Here is a 5,232-nt window from a genome sequence, read left to right on the forward strand (position 1 = left end):
GAAATAAAGAACAGCTGGATTTATTGGTGTTCAGCCTAAACCAATTTTGATTGCGTTTTAAAATGGCGCCAAATCAGACGTGCATGGTAATGCTTGCGACGTCACAGCTAAAAGGTTTAATTTATACACAAAGAAAACAGTTACACATTCATGTCGAGAATGACTATTTTAATATGATATCAAAATAATATGCTGGTTATAAAATAATCACGAAGTGCTATTCCCCCTTAATATTGTTTTCTCTTATAAATATATAAACTGAATACTTCACACAAAAAATATGAACTTATGCTGAAACTTAAAAAGAAGAGTAGATATAAATTAATAAATTCAGTGGATTGTTTAGGGTATTCCAAAAATTGATTGAACAATACATGATGCTGTAAAAAGTAAAGAGCGCTATTAATTGGGTTTCGGAAGTAAGGGATATATTTAAAACGTTTTTACAGCGTATGGATACAGCCATAACACATTTCTATATAGAAATGCATATAAATTACTGGAGAGATGATATTTGTTTAAAATTATCTTATCTTTTACCCATATAAATAAAAGCAGATTTTGAAATATCAGACTATGTTAGTAAAATAAAATGCTGTAGTTTAAGAAAAAGTCTACTTAGATTTCATTTATCTCCGCAATAGCTTTCTACTGAAACTGATAGACATAGATCTATAAGCAAAAACAATAGAAACGGCGCTTTTATGTTTATATATCCAATTTATGCTTCATGAAGAGGACAATACATATCCTTCTAGATATTGTTATAGACAACAACGTATGCTATAACTCACATAAATGTTTCATGATAAACATGTGGCTGTGTTGAATTCATTGGCTTCGTTTCGTCAAAAAAAGTTTAAGGATTAAGTGTATATAATTTTGTTTGTATGTTACGATTACCGTTAATTGTCAAGATAGGGATAGGTATTATTGAAGTATATGATCTGATCTTTTTATCTTATTTTTTAAAAACACTAATGTTAGAACAAATTATCAAAGTGCGGATAAGCAAGTGCAACGATAAAAAAAACTACAGAATAAGTGGAGTATTGCCGTCGATTTAGGATACGACATCCATGAAAAAACGTTTAAGACTTCACTATCGTTTTAGTTAACCAAATACATTTCACATTTAATCATGGATAACTAATTAAGATTTTAAATTAGTTAATTATATTCAGCTAATTTGAAATAATCCTAGTGCATGCTAATCTTTAGAAAATGAATTCTTTAAAGATATCCGATTGCATAACTAGTATTTGTCACAAGAGGCAATATGAAAGTATAGTTCTTCATGTGAGGAAGCCATTCAGCTGGCTTACGGAAGGTCGATGGTTCTGCCTAGGTGCCCGCTCGTGATGAAATAATGCACGGAGGGGCACCTGGGGTCTTCCTCCACCATTAAAGCTGGAAAGTCGCCATATGACCTATCATGTGTCGGTGCGACGTTAAATCCAACAAAATAAAAAATAAAATAGTTAATAATAGTTTAGTAGTAATCTTACGTTTTCGATTCAAAGATCATCCGTTTCGAAAACAAATATTTTAAGTAAATTTGGAAACGCTCAATTTTATTTTTCTTTCCATGATACATTAATGGTTATAAGCGTGGCTTTTGAAAGATGAACTTACACACAGATAGGGGATAATAAAGAATTAATATTTTTCCCAATACTTAGCTGGTACTATGGAGTGTGACACAATGTATATCGCATGAAACGACTTAGTATGAAACAGAATCTGTTTTTTCAGAGGCTTGCTTGGTCGGGTTCCTTCCTTCCAAACATTTGAACATATTGAGTGTAATGTTAGTATCAACAACTACACATTCCTCATGGCCGTTATTTACAGACTTCCTCCATCAAAGAAAAGTGGTCTGAATACAAATGATTTTCTGGATACCGAGTGGCCAGATTTCTTATCAAAATACGCCGCAGTTGACAAGAATATCATCATAACTGGCGATCTGAATTTTCATTTAGACATTCTTTCTGATCGTGACACCATCAGATTTAACAGTGTATTACAATCTTGTGGCATGTATCAACATGTGAAAGGGCCCACCCACGTCCACGGTCATACCCTAGACGTGGTCATCACCAGAGACATAGATAAAACAGTATCGGCAGTAGTAGTGACTGATCCTGGGTTATCAGACAGCTCTGGAAAAATAGCCAAGGACCATTTCGCGGTAATGTTTAATGCACTTGCCGCGAAACCCCCTCCGGTAAAGAGAACTGTGACATACAGGAAACTCCGTTCGATTGACGTTGATACTTTCAAAGCTGATATTCTATCATCCGATCTTTTGAATTTGTCACAAAGTACATCAGATGCAGAAACTGTCGTCTCATTATACAACAGTGAACTTTCAGCTTTAATTGACAATCATGCGCCTTTGTGTTCAAAAACAATCACATTAAGACCATCTTGTCCCTGGTTCTCGGAGGAGCTCCACGACGCCAAACATTTGAAACGTAAACTAGAACGTAAATGGCAGATTTCAGGACTCGCCGTTTACCACTTTATGTATAGGAACCAATGCGCAATCGTTAACAAAATGTTAAAAAAGGCAAGAACTGATTATTACTCAGAGAAAATAGAATCAAGTGAACGAGACCAAAAAAGCTTGTGACTCGAACATGCTTCGGCCAAATACGACACGTTGGTCATATTCGACCATATTTGACAACTGAAGCCACAAAAACCCTGATAAACTCGCTTGTGACCTCACGATTAGATTACTGTAATGCTCTTTTATACGGCGTGCCAAAATCAACAACGAGCAAACTGCAAAATGTCCAAAACACAGCTGCACGTCTTATTACGAAAACAACCCGTTTTGAACATATAACATCAATCCTTAAAGTAGAGATAGTACCTAAGTTTTTCAAATCATAGGTTTGAAGTTAAAAAGCTTTGAAATGAAGACAAATGTCCATATATTTCTCAAAAACAGAAATATAGACAATATTTTAACTAGAAGTGCGGAGTTATGAGCATTTAATATTTTCATGATAACGAAAATTTTGTGATCAAGGACATGTAACTCTTCTTGAACATGGAGAGCATAAACATCAAGGGGACATAATATAGTCAATATTTTCTAGTTGGGTGCATTTGATTTAACATTCAATTTTGATCTGGATTGCTAAATACTGATCCATGATACTGTGTGCTAAAAATTTTTTTTTTTTTTTTTTTTTTCTTTTTGGAACTACTGAAGCAGTCCGTTTATTTTCTTTAAAAACATCATAATGTACAATAATAATAGTTACAAATAAAAAAGTATGCTAATATATATCATTAACAATCGTTATTGTTTCATAATACATTTGAATTTCTAAGATATTCTCATACTTGTCAAACTATTTAAAGAAAAAAAAATAAACATAACATTATCAAAACCGGTATGTAGTTTGTATCTTTAAATTGCGCACAATATCTGGACAGCCTCAAAATAATTTTGAAGTTGTCTTTATGCGACGATTATTCATAAAATTAAAAATAACTTTAATAAAAGACATCATATAACATACCTATTGTTGAAAGCGAAAAAAATAGGTCTGTTTGATGTATTTATATTTTGTGGATACTCAAACAATATTTAAAAAGATGCAAATATTTGGACAACAGATAATTACGTGACATTTTGTTTTTGTAATATTGTTCTAATACAAGGAGGTCATCATAAAATATTTTAGTCACATTAATAAATTTGAACGCCTGTTACTTAAAAAGTACGACTTGTAGATACTATAGGTTAACTGACTGAGTATGATATTAATAGCTGCGTATTTATGATATGTCGGTTTATAACCAATAACAAGATATTTCATACATTTAAATGAGTGATTGATGTGTAGCCTTTGGAAAGTGTTTTGAATATTTTCCCATAGAGGTTTTACATACTGGCAGTCAAGAAAAAAATGCTCTGCAGTTTCTATGTTGTTACAACAGTTACAGTAAGGATTGTCGAGAATTTTCCAGATATAAAGATTTTCATTTGTTGGTACTATTCTATGAATTATTTTCATTCGTAATTGTTTGACCCTATTATCGGCGATTACATTGTTTATTATATAGTAAACACTTTGCCAGTATATTTTTGTTTTAAAATACTGCTCCCAGTAATTATGTTGGTAGGGTTTCTCTATTTTATTCTCCAGGAAAATTGCACGTATAGTTTTATTAGTCATTGTATCTATTTTAGAGTTTATGCACGATAAATTTGTTCTGATCTTTGTCTTTATTGATTCATTAGTATTTATAATTGTTTTCCATGTTCTAGGTATTGCTTTCTTTATTTTGAAAGTTTCAGCTGCCCAGTTCACTTTATTTTGCAATTTATTTAAAATAACATTTTCGTCAATTTTCCCATCTTTTACAATATCATTAATAAATACAATATTGGAATTAATCCAGCTTTCAAAATATAGTGGTTTTCCTGCATATTTGATGTATTTATTTCCCCATATGATTTCTTTTCTAATATCATAATATGTCTTTGGCTTTTGAGAATTGAGAGTATTATTAAATTCTATGTAATTCTCTAACAGTTCGTAATAAAATGGAAACAATGGTAATCTAGTTTTTGGAAGGGATTTTATAGAGTCAATATTCATATATAAAATCAGTAAATTTTTACCAAATTGGTTAAGAATTACATTAGGGATAACTTTCCAGTTAGCGTTGTTGTTTTGTTTCAATGCTTGGATCCATTTCATTTTCAGAGATTTGTTATAGGATGCAATATCAGGTATATCTAAACCCCCATTAACTTTAGGCCCAATTAAGACAGATCTTCTGATTTTTTTCTTTTTTATTTGACCAAATGAACTGAAATATCATTGTGTTAATTTTTGAAATGACGTATTTTGGTGTCGGTAACGATTGAATTAGATATGTTAGTTTTGGCAAAAACAACGATTTTATTACAGTTGTCTTTCCATAAAATGTTAAGTTTCTACTATTCCATTTGTTTATCATAAGCTGACAGTCTTCTAATTTATTATCCCAATTAAGTTTTTCACATTCAGTCTTATTTGTACTAAAATAGACACCCAGTGCTTTTACATATTTCTTAATTGTTATTCCATAGATTTCAGTTTTGTTATCATTTTTGCATTTTCCGATAAGAATTAATTCTGTTTTTAACCGATTTAGCTTAAGGCCAGAATGTTTTCCAAAGGTATCCAGAATTTTCAGTGCAATTGGTATTTCATCTGT

This window comes from Mercenaria mercenaria, chromosome 7, assembly GCF_021730395.1.
Source record: "Mercenaria mercenaria strain notata chromosome 7, MADL_Memer_1, whole genome shotgun sequence".
NCBI lineage: Eukaryota > Metazoa > Mollusca > Bivalvia > Venerida > Veneridae > Mercenaria > Mercenaria mercenaria.